Source organism: Convolutriloba macropyga, chromosome 5 (genome assembly GCF_964194025.1).
Source record: "Convolutriloba macropyga chromosome 5, txConMacr16.3, whole genome shotgun sequence".
Taxonomy (NCBI): Eukaryota; Metazoa; Xenacoelomorpha; order Acoela; family Convolutidae; genus Convolutriloba; species Convolutriloba macropyga.
Window position 1 is genome coordinate 31295341 of NC_134472.1, and position 15581 is coordinate 31310921.

The window sequence follows — 15581 nt, forward strand, 5'->3', positions numbered from 1 at the left end:
AATTATTATACATTACAATCATAGCTACTGTTAAAGTACAATGTTCGAAAACAGAAGTCAACAATCCAAAACGGAGGTAAATGCTCGAACAGAAAGAAGTCAAAATTTAAGTCATGAACAAACTTGCTTTCTGCTTCAAAAAAACAAAGCCGGTAGAATACCGGAAACGACTCGTATCGTCCTGCATTATAATCTCTAAACTAACTTTACCGAAACCAGAACATCAAAATAGACAAGAGAAAAAAAACAAAAGTAGACCAACAACACACATTAAAGTTTCAAAATGCCGACAATTTTCAGGTGCGGGGGGGAGCTAGGTGGGGTGGGTGGGTAGATAGGTTGGGTAGGTGGGTAGTGCTAGGGTAGTGGGGGGGTGGTAGGTGGGGGGTAGCTAGGTGAAGGGAGGGGGTAGGGGTAGGTGGGGGTAAGTTGGGGGGGGGGGGGTGCGGGGGGCGGTTGGGGGGGGGGGGGGGGTAGATAGGTGGTGGGGGGTTGTGCGGTGTAGTATAAAAAAATTAGGTTATATAGGAACAAAAAATCTCAAAATGACCTCTTCACCTTGAACATTACCAGCAGTTCCTAATTACTATACATTACAAACAAAACTACTGTTAAAGTCCAATGTTCGAAAACAGAAGTCAACAATCAAAAACGGAGGTAAAAGCTCGAACAGAAAGAAGTCAAACTTCCAAGTCATGAACAAACTTGCTTTCTGCTAAAAAAAAAACTAGCCAGTAGAATACCGGAAACGATTCGAATCGTCGTGCATTATAATCTCTAACATAACCTTACCGAAATCAGAACATCAAAATAGACAAGAGAAAAAAAAAAAAAACAAAAGTAGCCCAACAAACCACATTAAAGTGTTTTAAAAATGCCGACATATTTTTAGGTGCGGGTGGGGCGAGCTGGGTGGGGTGGGTGGGTAGATAGGTTGGGGAAGCGGGTAGTGCTGGGGTAGTTGCGGGGAGGGGGTAGCTAGGTGAAGGTGTAGTTTAGATAATTAGGGGTGACTTAGATAGGAACAAAAAATCTCAAAATGACCTCTTCACCTTGACCATTACCAGCAGTTCCTAACTACTTTATATTACACACGAAGCTACTGTTAAAGTCCAATGTTCGAAAACAGAAGTCAATAATCACAAACGGAGGTAAATGCTCGAACAGAAAGAAGTCAAAATTCAAGTCATGAACAAACTTGATTTCTGCTAAAAAAACATAGCAGGAAAAAGTCCTGACGTACAATTCAAAGAATTTTCGTTGACTAAACAGAAAAACTAGACCTAAAATGGACTATGAATGAATTGCGAAAACCATTTTAAAAAAACCAGATCCAAAAAATAAGGAAGAAAAACAAAATCAATGTCACAATGCCGCATGTGAACAAAACAAAACCACTAGCCAGAAATAAAAATTTAATTCAAACAAAAAACCTAGGCCTGGAAGGAGCTGTGAATGGATTGGGAAAACCATTTAGAAAAAAAATCCGATCCAAATATTGAAAAAACAGTAAAAATCAGAGTGAAATTGCCGCATGTGAACAAAAAACACTACCGAAAACCGAATTTTTGTTTTGAACACCGTTTTCTCACTCAACTTTAAAAAACATAGTGAAATTCACGCCACAAAACCACTCGCTTTTTTCGCTCCATTTCCTGTTTTCGGCGTGACCAAGATCACTACTCCAATTTGAATTCAAAAATCATGAAAAATGTGTGAACAGATCTTAAGAAAAACATAGCCGGAAATATTCCGGAAGCAACTCGAAGCGTCAAAACTGCACTAACAAAACCGTAATTGCAGCTGAAGCCACTACTTCTTGCATTAAACCCTTAACTCACTACCTCTCCAGGTCTGCTCTAAAAATTGGTGAAAATTAAACCACTGTCACCAAAAGAAAAAATGCAGCAAAATTTTATATTGAAAACGTTTCGTAACGTTAAAAATCCGAAAAAATTAATGTGGTCAAAAAACTGATAGTCTGAAAGGCTGACAAGGTTATCAATTGCCCTCAAATAATTCATGATTCTAATCTGAAAAAGATCGAGAAAGCAAACGGCAGATAAAAAATCTTAGAAACTAAGTAAAATCTTTTCAAAAAAAGAAAGCTCAAAATTAAAGTAAGAAACAGAAAACACCTATAATAACACTTCTAATCACTGCAATTAAGACAAAAAAAAACAACACACACTTGTTCCTTGTTGTGCATATGCTAGACAACATGATTTCATACTAATTCAAAAATTAAATTGATAGAAAAGACAAGCAGCAGAAGAATATTGAAAGGCAAAAAATCGTTTAAATTATAACAAGGCCGGCAGAAAGTTGCAGTAAATAGTCATAAGTGAAATTTGGGAAACGCTTGCTATCAAACTCTCAGTACTGCCTTATGTTGAATGAAAATCAACTGCAAACCAAAGAAATGACGAAAATCTAAGAAAAAGCTGAATTCATTCATTTTTTAACAACTAGAAAAATCAATATACCGAAAATAAATGTAGGTGCCAGGACAAGGCTATAATGATACTAACTAGAATGTGAAGAATCTGGGCACAACGTAAGGAACTCCGTAACAAAAAGACATTCTTGATTTTTCGAAAGTTAAAATAAATTTAAAAAATTCAAGAAAAACGAATACATTTCATTGCTCAGCACTCCAGACATAGAAAAGATAACTAGTCATCCGATAGAAAGATCTATCTTCCTGAAGAGAAAAAAAACAGGAAAAAGCAGAATTCATAAATACGAAAAATTGAAACATTTTGCGAAAAAATGGTCAAAAAACTTTTAAGATTGCATTTAGGAAAAAGTTTCAATTGTTTTTCAGAGACTTAACGTCAAAAAATGACTGAAAATTCATTGAAACGAAATTTAGCTCCCTCATGTTGCACAAAAAGACTATTTCTAGCAATTATAACCAAAATACAAACAAAAAAACTGACGAAAATCGGAAGAAAACTACCAAAATTGGACTAGCATATGTACAATTTTTTAAAACAAAATTACATCGAGGTAGAACGAGTATATGAATTACAAAGAGAAGTTAGAATATTAACTGATTTTGACAAAAAGACGGTTAAAAGATCCAAAAATGAGGAAATTAATAGAAAAAAAGCCAAAAAAATAACTAAAAAATCAAGAAATATGTGCCAATTGTTCAACTTAAAACGCATTTTCAGGCTCTGCAAAAACACTGTGGCATCAATTTTCGAGGTTGACATTTCAATATAGTATCCAATAACATTTATTTCTACAAGAAACCAAATTAAAAGCAAAAAAAATAGGGCCGTTTAGACGAAAAAAAAACGGCTAAAAACGGTTATCTATATGTGCCATTCAGTCAAAAACTACTTTTCAAAGTCAAAAAGTCATTCACTAAACGCAGCACATGATCAGAAAACTTCTCTCGCTTGCCGGAAAATCTGTTCACCAAGACAGCTTTTCGCACTTTCGCTTTTAGGTCAAAATGCCGAGTGAACAAATCTACTTCCTGTAAAAAAAAACATAGCCCGAAGAATTCCGCGAAGCGACTTCGAAGCATCGAAACTTTCACAAAGAAGCTGACGCCATTTCGTTTTGTACTAAATCATTATTCATTAACTCCCCAGGTCTGATCAAAAAATTGATGAAACATAAACCACTGTCACCAAGAGAAACAAAATGCAGCAAAATTTTATATCATTGAAAAAGTTTGGTAACGTTAAAAAACTTCGAATTTAGGATGGCCAAAAAAAACTGATAGGCTGAACAAACTAACAAGGCTTTCAATTGTCCTCAGATAATTTATAATTCTAATCTCAAAAAGATCGTGAAAAGCAAACGGCAGATAGAAATATAATCCAAGTTAAATTTTTCAAAAGATAAACTTTTCAAAACCAGCTCAAATTCAGGAATAAGGGATCACTATAATTAGATTCCTATTCACTGCATCAAGACAAAGCAGCACATACGTCTTCCTTGTGGTATATATGCTAGACATGATTTCATACTAATTCAAAAAAGAAATTTATCATAGAAAAGACATAAGCAACAGAAAAATATTCAAAGGCAAAAAAATTCGATTAAAAACAATTCCCAGCCTGGAAGAAAATTGCAATTAATAGTAATAAGTTAAAATGTTGGAAAATGCTTACTAGCAAACTCCCAGTATTGCTTTATGTTGAATTAATCGATTGCAAACAAAAGAAAGGACGAACATCAAAGAAAACTCTGAAATCATTCAATTCTTTAGCAACTGAAAAAATAAATATTACCAATATAAAACTAGGTGCCAGGACAAAACTAAAATGATACAAACTAGAATGTGAACAATATTGGTCAAAAATGTAAAGAAATCCGTAAAAAAGACTAATTCTTGATTTTTGAATGTAAAAAATCAAATTAAAAAAATCAAGAAAAAAGAATACATTTCATTGTTCAGCATTCGAGACATGGAAAAGACAATGAGTCATCCGAGACAGAAATCCATCCTCCTGAAAAAAATCCGAAAAAAGAAAAGCAGAAATCACACATAAAAAACAATGAAACATTTTGCAAAAAATGATCAAAAAAAATTTTAAGACTATATTTATGAAAAAACTGTTTTTTCAAAAACGCCAACAAAATGATTGCATTTTTTATTGAAACAAAATTAAAGCTCCTCATAGTGCACAAAAAGAATTTTTCTAGTAAATAAAAAGCAAAAAACAAACAAAAAAACTACCAAAATCGGATTAGCATATGTACAAATTTATAAAACAAAAATTACATCGAGGTAGAAAGAGGTAATAAGTATATAAATTATGAAAGGGAAGTTGCCATATTAAATGATATTTGACAAAAAAGACAGCTTAAACGATCCAAAAATAAAGAAATTAAGAAAAAGCCAAAAAATACCTAAAAAATCAAGAAACATGTGCCAATTTTGAACTTGAAACGCAATTTCAGGCTATGCAAAAAAACTGTGGTATCATTCCCAAAACTTACATTTCAATATAAAATGGAATAAAAAATATTTCTACAAAAAAACCAAATTACAAGCAAAAAAACTGTGCCATTTAGACGAAAAACGTCTAAAAACGGTTATCTATGTGCCTTTCAGTCAAAAACTACTGTGCAAAGTCAAAAAGTCATTCACAAAACTTAGCGCATGATCAAAAAACTTCTCTCGGTCAGAAAAAAAACAGTTCACACGCCAATTTTACTCACTTACGCTTTAGGTCAAAACATCGTCTGAACGAATAGTACTTCCGGTAAAAAAGAAAAACCCTTAAGAAAAACCCAATACTCCTCTTCGAGTCGTAAAAAGACAGCACCCCAATACAATTCAAATTATTTGAATTGTAAAAAACCTGTAGATCTCAATACTCCTCTTCGAGTCGTAAAAACCTGTAGAATCTCAATACTCCTCTTCGAGTCGTAAAAACCTGTAGAATCTCAATACTCCTCTTCGAGTCGTAAAAGAGACCGACGAGACTAATATAATTGCTACAAACTTCGTTTGAGAGCAATTAAAAGCATAACGCCTCTTCGAGTCGTTAAATAATTGCTCAAAACAAACAAGTACTACAAGTGCACGAAATTTGACCTGCTTCAGGAACGATGCGATTGAATCTGATTTTATGTACTTTGACTTCATATCATATCATTCAAATACTCGCCTGTCTACATTCGAGACACAGCTGTACGGCCCTGGAAAGTCACCTTCTTGCAGCATCTGCTCAATCAACAGGTCAGTCCGTTGCAGGGTAGTTATGTGACCTACGCATAGATACCCAAATAATTTAAAGGAAATGAATCATAATGGATACAAATTTGATTTCCTACAACGGAATTTTGACATGAGAATCTATAAAGGCTGCCATTTTTAAACAATAAAACAAAAAACTACACAGTAGCAAATTCATTTTTTTACAATTTCATTTGAGTTTCACCCATTTTTACAACCAACATCATAAAACTGATTAACTGAGCGAAAACTTAGTGCATTTGGTACCGGTGAATTTATTACCCAGACATTTGAGCACCGTTGCGTTGTTACACTTCCTTCGGTAGAACCCGAACAGCTCGAGGACCGACTCCGTGTTGCAATGTCTGGCTACTTGCAAGTGACTTCTGCTGTCCCTACACACTCGTAGAGTACCCTGAAGGTCTTTCTGCAACTCCTGCACTCTTGCCAACTCCTTCACATAGCCCGCTGCTTCTCCAAAATCTGATATGACATCTTTTTGGATACAACCTAAAAAAAATTGAATCTTAAAAACTTGCGACAGAATTTTTGTAATAAGAACACAAAAAAAACCCACTTAAAATAGTACTGCGCAAAGTTGAACTGCCCAGTATATTCCCGAGAATAGCCAAGACCTGTTATCATGATACCAATTAGTATTCAAATAAAAAGAGAAACCGAAAAACCGTTTTCCAAAAATATCAAAGTGCGTGTTATTATTGATTAATGATTTCGTTTTATTTCATTTACTCCGTTCAATTTCACGAGAACTGCTGATTCATAAAAAGGGCTTTGAGCGGAATGGGCGAATTAAACTAGCCTAACAAGTCTTGATGCAAAATGTCGAAAAGCGCAAAAACTTCCTAGCAACCTTGTTTCAGCAACCCTAATATTGTTTTCTATCGAAGAGCCCAACGTATTATATTGAAGAATGAATCACTACTCGAATTCGACTTATCGACATTTTGAACAAATCTTCAGACAATGCCCCGAAACAATTCAAATACTTTCAAACATACCGGGCAGATTGCCGGAAAATAGCCGCCTGCAATAAGCATGATTGGGATTGAATGAAAAAATATTGAAAAAAGATTTTTTGTACAAAAACATTTTTAAGTCCCATTTATTTTGATGGCATTTCGTAGTTGAACACACTTCTGTTCTTAGAGAGAGGCTACAGGGGCTACTATCAATACCAATAGGCATTAGAGAGAGGTAAACTAATACTTATAGGAACGACGTTCAAAATAGCGGGCATCTAAAAATTGGGCTTTATGGGTTTATCCCGTTTGTATTTCTGACTTCAAGTTTTTATACTGACTCTTTTTCATTTTGAATTGCTTTGCTGAGCAACTGATGTTCAAAATCACTTTTAGCAGAAGGAGAGAAGAGATAAACAAGCCTAGAGAAGTCAAAAAGATTTCACGCAAAAAAGCGGCAAAATGAAGTAAAGCGAAACATTTTTTTGTTCGACGAAGTAAAAAACATAGCAGGACAAGCCCTGACGTACAATTCAAAGAATTTTCATTGACCAAACAAAAAACTAGGCCTAGAACGGACTATGAATGGATTGGGAAAACGATATAGAAAATCCGATCCAAAAAATTGGAACAGAAAAAATCAAAGTGAAATTGCCGCATGTGAACAAAAAACCACTAGCGAGAAAGCGATTTTTGTTCAAACACCGTTTTCTTACTCTACTTTAAAATTAGAGCGAAAAATATCACGCCGCAACACCACTCGCTTTTTCGCTGCATTTCCTGTTTCGGCGTGACCAAAAACACTACTCCAAATTGACTTCAAAAAACAGGAAAATGTGTGAACAGATCTTTAAAAAAACATGGCCGGTAGAATACCGGAAACAACTCGAATCGCCGTGCATTATAATCTCTAACCAAACTTTACCGAAACCAGAACATCAAAATAGACAAGAGAAAAAACAAAAGTAGACCAACAACACACATTAAAGTTTCAAAATGCCGACAATTTTCAGGTGCGGGGGGAGCTAGGTGGGGTGGGTGGGTAGATAGGTTGGGGAGGTGGGTAGTGCTGGGGTAGTGGGGGGGGGGGGTAGGTGGGGGTAGTTAGGTGAAGGGAGGGGGTAGTTTGGTGGGCAAGGGTAGGTGGGGGGTAAGTAGCGGGGGGAGGGGTAGAGAGGTGGGGTGGGTGAAGGGAGGGGGTAGGGGTAGGTGTGGTTAAGTTGGGGGGACGTGCGGGGCGGTGGGGGGTGTAGGTAGGTGTTGGGGGGGTTGATAGGTGGTGGGGGGTTGTGCGGTGTATTTTAGATAAATAGGGTGACTTATAAAGGAAGAAAAATCTCAAAACCTCAAAATGACTCTTCATCTTGAACATTACCTGCAGTTCCTACTTACTACACATTACTACACAAACGAAGCTACTGTTAAAGTCCAATATTCGAAAACAGAAGTCAACAATCAAAAACGGCGGTAAATGCTCGAACAGAAAGAAGTCAAAATTCAAGTCATGAACAAACTTGCTTTCTGCTAAAAAACATAGCCGGTATAACCAGAAACGACTCGAATCGTTGTGCAAAATAATCTCTATTCTAACTTGAACAAAATCAGAATACCGAAAAAAAAACACTAGAAATACAAAAAAATAGTAGACCAATATAACATAATAAAATTTTTTTCAATTCAGGGGTGTGTGTAGGTGGTGGTAGAGGGGGGGGGGGGGAGGGGGGGGTAGGTAGGTAGTTATGTGGGGGGCTCTAGGTAGGTGGGGCGGGGTAAGTACGTTGCGGGGGAGGGGCAGGTAGGTACGAAGGTACGGGGGGGTAGGTACGTTGGGGTTGGGTAGGCACGTTGAGAGGGGGGGGGTAGGTACGTTGGGAGGGGGGGGGGTAGGTACGTTGGGGTAGGGGGTTAGGTACGTGTGAGGGTAGTTTTTTTTTTTTTGGGGGGGGGGGGTAGGTAGTTAAATGGGATCAAGTTTTCTCAAATTGACCTCTTCACCTCGAATTACAGACTGTTACCAATTGATATCCATTACAAATTAAGCTATTGTTAAAGTCCAATGTTCGAAAACAGAAGTCAACAATCAAAAACTGAGGCAAATGCTCGAACAGAAAGAAGTCAAAATTCAAGTCATGAACAAACTTTCTTTCTGCTTAAAAAAACAGCCGGTAGAATACCGGAAACGACTCGAATTATGTGCATTATAATCTGTATCCTAACCTTACCGAAATCAGAACATCAAAATAGACAGGCAAAAAAAGTAACCCAACAAACCACAATAAAGTGTTTTAAAAATGCCGACATTTTATTAGGTGTGGGGGAGCTAGGTGGTTGGTGGGGTAGATAGGTTGGGTAGGTGGGTAGCGCTGGGGTAGTTGGGGGCGGGGTAGGTGGGGGTAGTTAGGTGAAGGGAGGGGCTAGTTTGGGGGTAGGGGTAGGTGGGGGGGTAGTTTGGGGCGGGGGGGGTAGGTAGGTGATTTGGGGGGGGGGGGGGGGGGTAGGTAGGCGGTGGGGGTGGGGGGTATATAAGTAGGGGGCGGGGTGGGGGGTTGTGCGGTGTAGTTTACATAATCGGGGGTGACTTGTATAGGAACGAAAAATCTCAAAACGACCTCTTCACCTTGAACATTACCAGCAGTTCCTAATTACTATACATTACAAACGAAGCTACTGTTAAAGTCCAATGTTCGAAAACAGAAGTCAACAATCAAAAATTGAGGTAAATGCTCGAACACAAAGAAGTCAATATTCAAGTCATGAACAAACTTGCTTTCTGCTAAAAAAAACCTGTAGAATCTCAATACTCCTCTTCGAGTCGTAAAAACCTGTAGAATCTCAATACTCCTCTTCGAGTCGTAAAAACCTGTAGAATCTCAATACTCCTCTTCGAGTCGTAAAAACCTGTCGAATCTCAATACTCCTCTTCGAGTCGTAAAATCCTGCAGAATCTCAATACTCCTCTTCGAGTCGTAAAATCCTGCAGAATCTCAATACTCCTCTTCGAGTCGTAAAAAGACAGCGCCCCAATACAATTCAAATTCTTTGAATTGTAAAAAAAAAATTAGGAGCGCTATAATAGCCGGCTGAGAAGATGAGGGCGGCTATTAATAAGTGGTCCAATAAAAGCTCGCTATCGCAGCTAGTAATAACAAAAAATAAAAATGTCATATTCTAATCCTGCAACTGAATTGACCACATTCAGCGCCAACTTTTCCTATTCCAGGTTTCAAAATTATTGTCCCTCAAAAATGACATCTCAACATTTGAAAAAGCGTTCACCTGCAGTTGACGCTTCATCTGCTGCATTAGTAACTCCAAGTGGTGCATATCAATATTGCCTCCTGTCATAAGCTTCTTCAGTTCATGAGAACCAGCGTCGAAGTCATCCGAGGGCAGATAGTACTCAGATGCAATTGAGTCCACGATGTCATGCTCCAGCTGCGGATCCGATGGCAACTTACGATCATCCCGATGAATGTATCCCATTGAAGCTCTACATACAATCCATAATCGAGGTTCAAGATTGCAAATTATGCTTGATCGAAAAAAGAACTCTTAACTCCAACTGAAAAATATATGAAAATGAAGTTTAGCAAACAGGTGAAGACGCATAAAAACACTTCGGCTCAATCTGACCTGTTGTACAAAATCCAACAATTGCTTTAGAGAAAAAAAACAATTCCAATGCTACTAAAAGTAATTCGAACATCTGACCACAGACATTTTTCATTTTTTGCAATACTTTTAATTGATCTGTAAAACACTCAAAATAACACCTCACCTAGATGCGTCACCGATTGCTGACATGGAAGAGAAGCTTCTAGAATCTTCTTGACTGTTTGCTCTGAGGGATTTGAAGAGGCTGGATGTTGTGTTTGAGCTGGATGATGCTGACATGAAAACGTCCTTTCCTTCATTCAATGTAGCGTAGAGTGTGATGTGTAGCAGTGTTAGTATGCGCAGAGGAAGCTGGTTAAACTATTGTCATTCATAGCTCATCTGTAGATAAATGAAACAATACACGATCAGAACACTTGTACCTTCGGCTGAGATGTGCAACTTTTTCAACCACCAGTTTAAATCTCAATTTTTAATCAAGTCATATTCTAGGTCGTCTCGCCTTAACTCAATTTCAAAACCATACGTTTTCATTAAACGTCGATTTTTTAAAACGTTTTAATATACGCTAAGCTCTGAAGTTGATTAGCATTTGGAGGACGAAGAAAACGCTGAAGAAGCTCATCTAATCGAAAAAACTAAAACAGGCTTTAGAATTTATGTCTCATGCTCAAAACTAAACGAAAAAATTTTCACACACGCTGTTCAATTTGGTGGTCTTGTAACCAAAAACCAGCATTTTACATTTACCTTACTCCTGATATAAGTCTGCCTAAAGTAAGAACAGGTAGATGTACTAAAATAGATGCTCTTAATTGCTCCGACCCCACTTGTGGGGGGAGGAACTATATACTCAAATGGGTTTTTTTTGTTCAGACAATTTTGGCCGATCGATATATTCATCGTAGAGAACTGTGTGTATCATTAAAAAGCTCGTCCAGCGTAGAATTCGAAACTCAAAAGATTTTTTTTAAATTTCGTCTATTAGTTATCGAGGATTGAAGTTTTGTGTGAACACGTGATATTTGACATGATTTTAGTCACTTTTAGTGTAATTTTTCTTAAAATTAAGATTTTTTAAATTAAAAAATTGATTCAAAATTACATTTCACGCCACAAAAAGAATCAATTTTGAGTTCCTATTAGACGAAGGGCGATAAAATGACTAGTTCTGGTCTCATAGGGAAATTTACTATAAAAATATTCGAATTCTATTTGAGAGCACTTTTTTTGAAAACTTCATATTTTTCTGTTTTCTTAAGTCACCTAGAGACTAGTCACTTTTCATACAAAGGCTCCGTTAATGACAAAGCTGATTTACAGTCTAATGAAGCCCAATGAACAAAAAATTCGTTTCCAAGGAATCGCTGTTTTTTTGGCTTCGACACTGAGTTTTCGTAATTTTGATTTCCTTTTTGAGGTTTTACTAAATTTTGGAGTCCTATGGCATAGACTCGTTGAATAAAATTGCAATAGGTTTCGTAATGAGCTTGAACTGAACCTATCTAGAGCATTGAGTGGACAACTTTTGTCTGTTAAGACTTTAAAGATTTTTCGAGAAACTTTTTTTTAACATTAACCGATCATAAACTTATTTTCGTGAATTGCAAGTCATTCTCCATAATGACAGGACCCCCTTACTTTCTACTGCAACCAAAAAAGAATCTGGTTAGCGGTTTTATCTTCTTACTATTTATTATATGACTTCAATGCCACAAGATTACAGAATTTTTTCAAAAATTTGTTGGATATTTTCCTATTATTGGTCCCTCTTGAAATTTTACCTAATTATCCTGATATTGATATCTCCCATTGGCTTGGAGAAGATGTTCAATGGATCGTGGATAATTTTTCCAGAGAAACGCTTATGGTTTAAACGGCTTCGCACTTTCTTCGCACTTTTCCACTGAATTTTTGCTTTTTGCCTGTATTTATTGTTGTTTCCATAGTCATAAGATTATCATGATGTCTTGTTGATTCCCTATGCATGAGAAATATTCTTGTCCTCCAATCGGGGGTTAACTGAGCGTATTTATTGCCTTCCGTTGAGAGCTAATGAATTTAAGGGCTGACTTTAAAAATGATTTTTCGAGAAATTTTTATAACATTAAACGATCTTAATCCTTATTTAGTTAACTGTAAGTCAGTCTATGACTGGAACCCTCCTTTTTACTTCTACAAAAATTAATCTAGTTAGCGGTTTTGTGTTCTAGCTATTGATGTTATGACTTCGATGCAGGAGTTTTCACAATTCTTTTAAAAAATTTTTGGATATTTTTTTCGTTATTTTGGTTTCTTTTGGAATCTTAACACATTACCCTAATACTGACAGTTGCAAGGGCTTAGAGAAGACGTTCAATGGATCATACAAAGTTTTCAGAGAAAAGCTTTTGGTGTAAATGGCTGCGACACTTCTCGCACTTTTCTACTTAGTTTTTGAATTTTGCCTGTGTTTGTTGTTTTCATAGTCAATGACTTTTTGTAATGTCTTATTGATGAGCTATGAATGACAAACATCCGAATCGTTTTATTGAGGCATAACCTAGCGTATTTATTAGCTTCCGTTGAAAGCTATTGAATTTAATGGCGTTGATACTACGGTTTTTCTCAAAAAATTTCCTTGTTTTAATGTATTTGTTTATGTTTGTTGATTTATTGGAGTCAAATTGTTAACAGGAAGAATCCAGATTCTGGTAAAGTAAATTGAAAGTAGAAAAGTTTTGACTGAAAAGTTCATTTTTAATGGCTTCGACACTTTTCTCGCTCAATTTTTTTCTGAATTTGCTGTGTTAGCCTGTTTTTTGGTCTTTAGGCAGCCGTAAAATAATGACCGGTCTCATAAGCTTGTAATTGAGGATTGATTGAATAAAGTTACCCAAAGCAGTCAGTTCATAGCGGATATTCTTGAAGTTTATAATTTTATACAATTTCAATATTTTAAGGATTTTGCAATTTTTTCACTTTTTGTAGTTGTTTTCGTCAACTTGTAACTTATTCTCATCATTGAGAGGTCCCATATCATTTACTGTATTTTAAAAATTAACATGTATACTGATACTATAACGTAAATGACATTTTGTTTGTTGGACAATATTCGTTTTCATAAGTAGTTATAAGAGTAATGTATTTGTGTTTTTTCTCCTCTAGCACAATCGCGTAATATAGATCCCAAAGATTTTCAAATGTGGCTCATTCGAACCTATTTATTCATTCAGTATAAATTTAACTGAATTAGTTTAAATAGAAATTGAAACAAAAATACATATTATTCAGATAATAGCTAATGATTTTAATTAATTGCTTCACTAATTTGTGTTTTCGCAGTGTAATTAGTTGCTCGTAATTTTTCTGCATCTATAGTCCGTTCTAATGGCCTAGTCTAACCAAAGACAGGGCCTATTGGTTTCATTATGACTTAGTAAATTTATCAAGAATTATTTCGTTAAAAGCTAATGATTTTTAAGACTTGAAATTAATTGGCTTAAAAAATGTTGATTGATTTTTGAATTTCTCATTATTTCTTCTTTTTGTCGACTTGTTAGCTAGTCTCATTAAGGAGAAATCCCATCTGCTGTGTAGTTAGGAAAAATTAAATTTGTGTAGTTAGGGTTTTGTCTGATTGTAAGTTGACGTTATAACTAGGTGCTTTTAAATTTAGATATTGAGTTTTTGCCGTGAAATTTTTGTTTTTGCTTATTTTGTTGTTTGTTTTTTCTCGTAGTCTTTTTAATGACAGATCTCGTGAGCGCTGTAATGAGGCATGGTACTAAGTAATTCAATTTTTAGTTTGGTTGTGTAACGATCAACTCAAACATCTATTTTTGATTATGTTTTTGTCAAAAATGTAAGTCAAAAGACAGTTAAGTCAAAACTGTAAATGAGCGCGGGTCGGGACATCATGTGCAAACGCACATTAACGAGCCTCCTTGTTGAGTTATAAGCTTTAAATAATATACATTTAGCCAACACATTATTGCTATATAGGCGAAAAACTAGCTGAAACGCCGTATAACGACAGCAACAGCTACAGAACTTAATTGATAAGTTGCCAGGAACGAGACTGCTCAACGAGAAAGATGTCATCCATCCTGGCTGTTTTTCTGCAAACAGTTTCATTTTTCAAAGTTTTTCTGAAAAAAATTAGAAAAGGCAAATTCCAGCACACACACCGATCAATTTGAATTGATTCGTACTGTTATCCTATGTCTCTCGTTTTGAACCGAGTGATCCTGGTGACCTCTGGATGTATAAATTTGCAAAAACTGTCTTTCTCTAGTAGACAGCGATTTTGCAACTCTTTGCTCCAAAGCTTGTTTTTGGAATAACCACCTTTTCAAGAAAACATTTGGTCCCTCAACCCTTGGATTTTGAGATATTTATTAGACAGCTTGTAAGTAATTAGCTGGTAAGTATTTAGGTGGTAAAGTAATTAGGTGGCGGGGAGTTTGTGTGATTTTCACAACCATAATTTTGTTTCAAATCCACTACCCTATGCATTCACTATAAAAAAGTTGATCCTCCACTCATCGGAAAAACAACGTCGGAAACAATTTCATGACAAGAAACTCCATCAAGCCACCAATAAGTGTTTCACTCCAAACCGTTTTGCAAACCTTAAATCCAAACAAGAAAAGGATATCTCGTGAAGAAAGCATACTTTTCGTGCATATTATTGAGCATACTTTCTCTGTTAGATCGTAGGGAAAATTTTAAATACCAGTGTAGCCATGACTACACTAGACTAAAACAAAGAAAAAGATTCAAAAAGCACATGGATCCAGGAAGTATCGTAGAACGTATATATAAATAAAAGTATCGAAACAGCCACCCAATATCACCCGTTGACCCACTTGACGCACATAAAAATTAAGATTTAAATTGGCCGATTTGTTCTCTTAAGTGTCAAAAAGTGTTCTAAATTTCTAATTTGGCGTGCAGATCTTATGTTTAGATTCTAAAACTATGCATAATTCAGCTTCTAAACTGAAATCTATTAAGCTTATTACTAATGTCAGCTAGCAATCACTCAACCTAATACACACTGACTTAATGACCGGGGCTTTATCGGTTTATCCCGTTTCTTTTCATTTTGCTGTTTAAACATTGACCGTATTCACTACAATGCGAAATTCAATGAGTGAGAGAATTGAAAACCCATTTAATTGAAACAGTGAGTGAAGTAAGTCAAGAGTCAAACGTGAAAATCGTGACTTATGTAAAACGAAAAACGCGATCAAAAGGTAATGAGAATTTAAAAAGGAGAGCGCAAAATAATAGCT

General features: G+C 36.0%; 2 protein-coding genes across 2 annotated transcripts in view; one reads left to right on the top strand and one right to left on the bottom strand.

Moving 5' to 3' along the window:
* Nucleotides 1-6159, bottom strand: part of LOC142339328 (syndetin-like) — a 299712-nt gene extending 293553 nt beyond the window's left edge. The window contains exons 1-2 of the mRNA XM_075389300.1: nt 5990-6159; nt 5640-5739 (exon numbers count right to left, since the gene is read on the bottom strand). The gene's annotated coding sequence lies outside the window, so the exon portion shown is untranslated. The remainder of the gene's footprint in view (nt 1-5639; nt 5740-5989) is intronic.
* Nucleotides 1-15581, top strand: part of LOC142339330 (transmembrane protease serine 11G-like) — a 528023-nt gene that overhangs the window by 12342 nt on the left and 500100 nt on the right. The gene's annotated exons all lie outside the window — the stretch shown is intronic.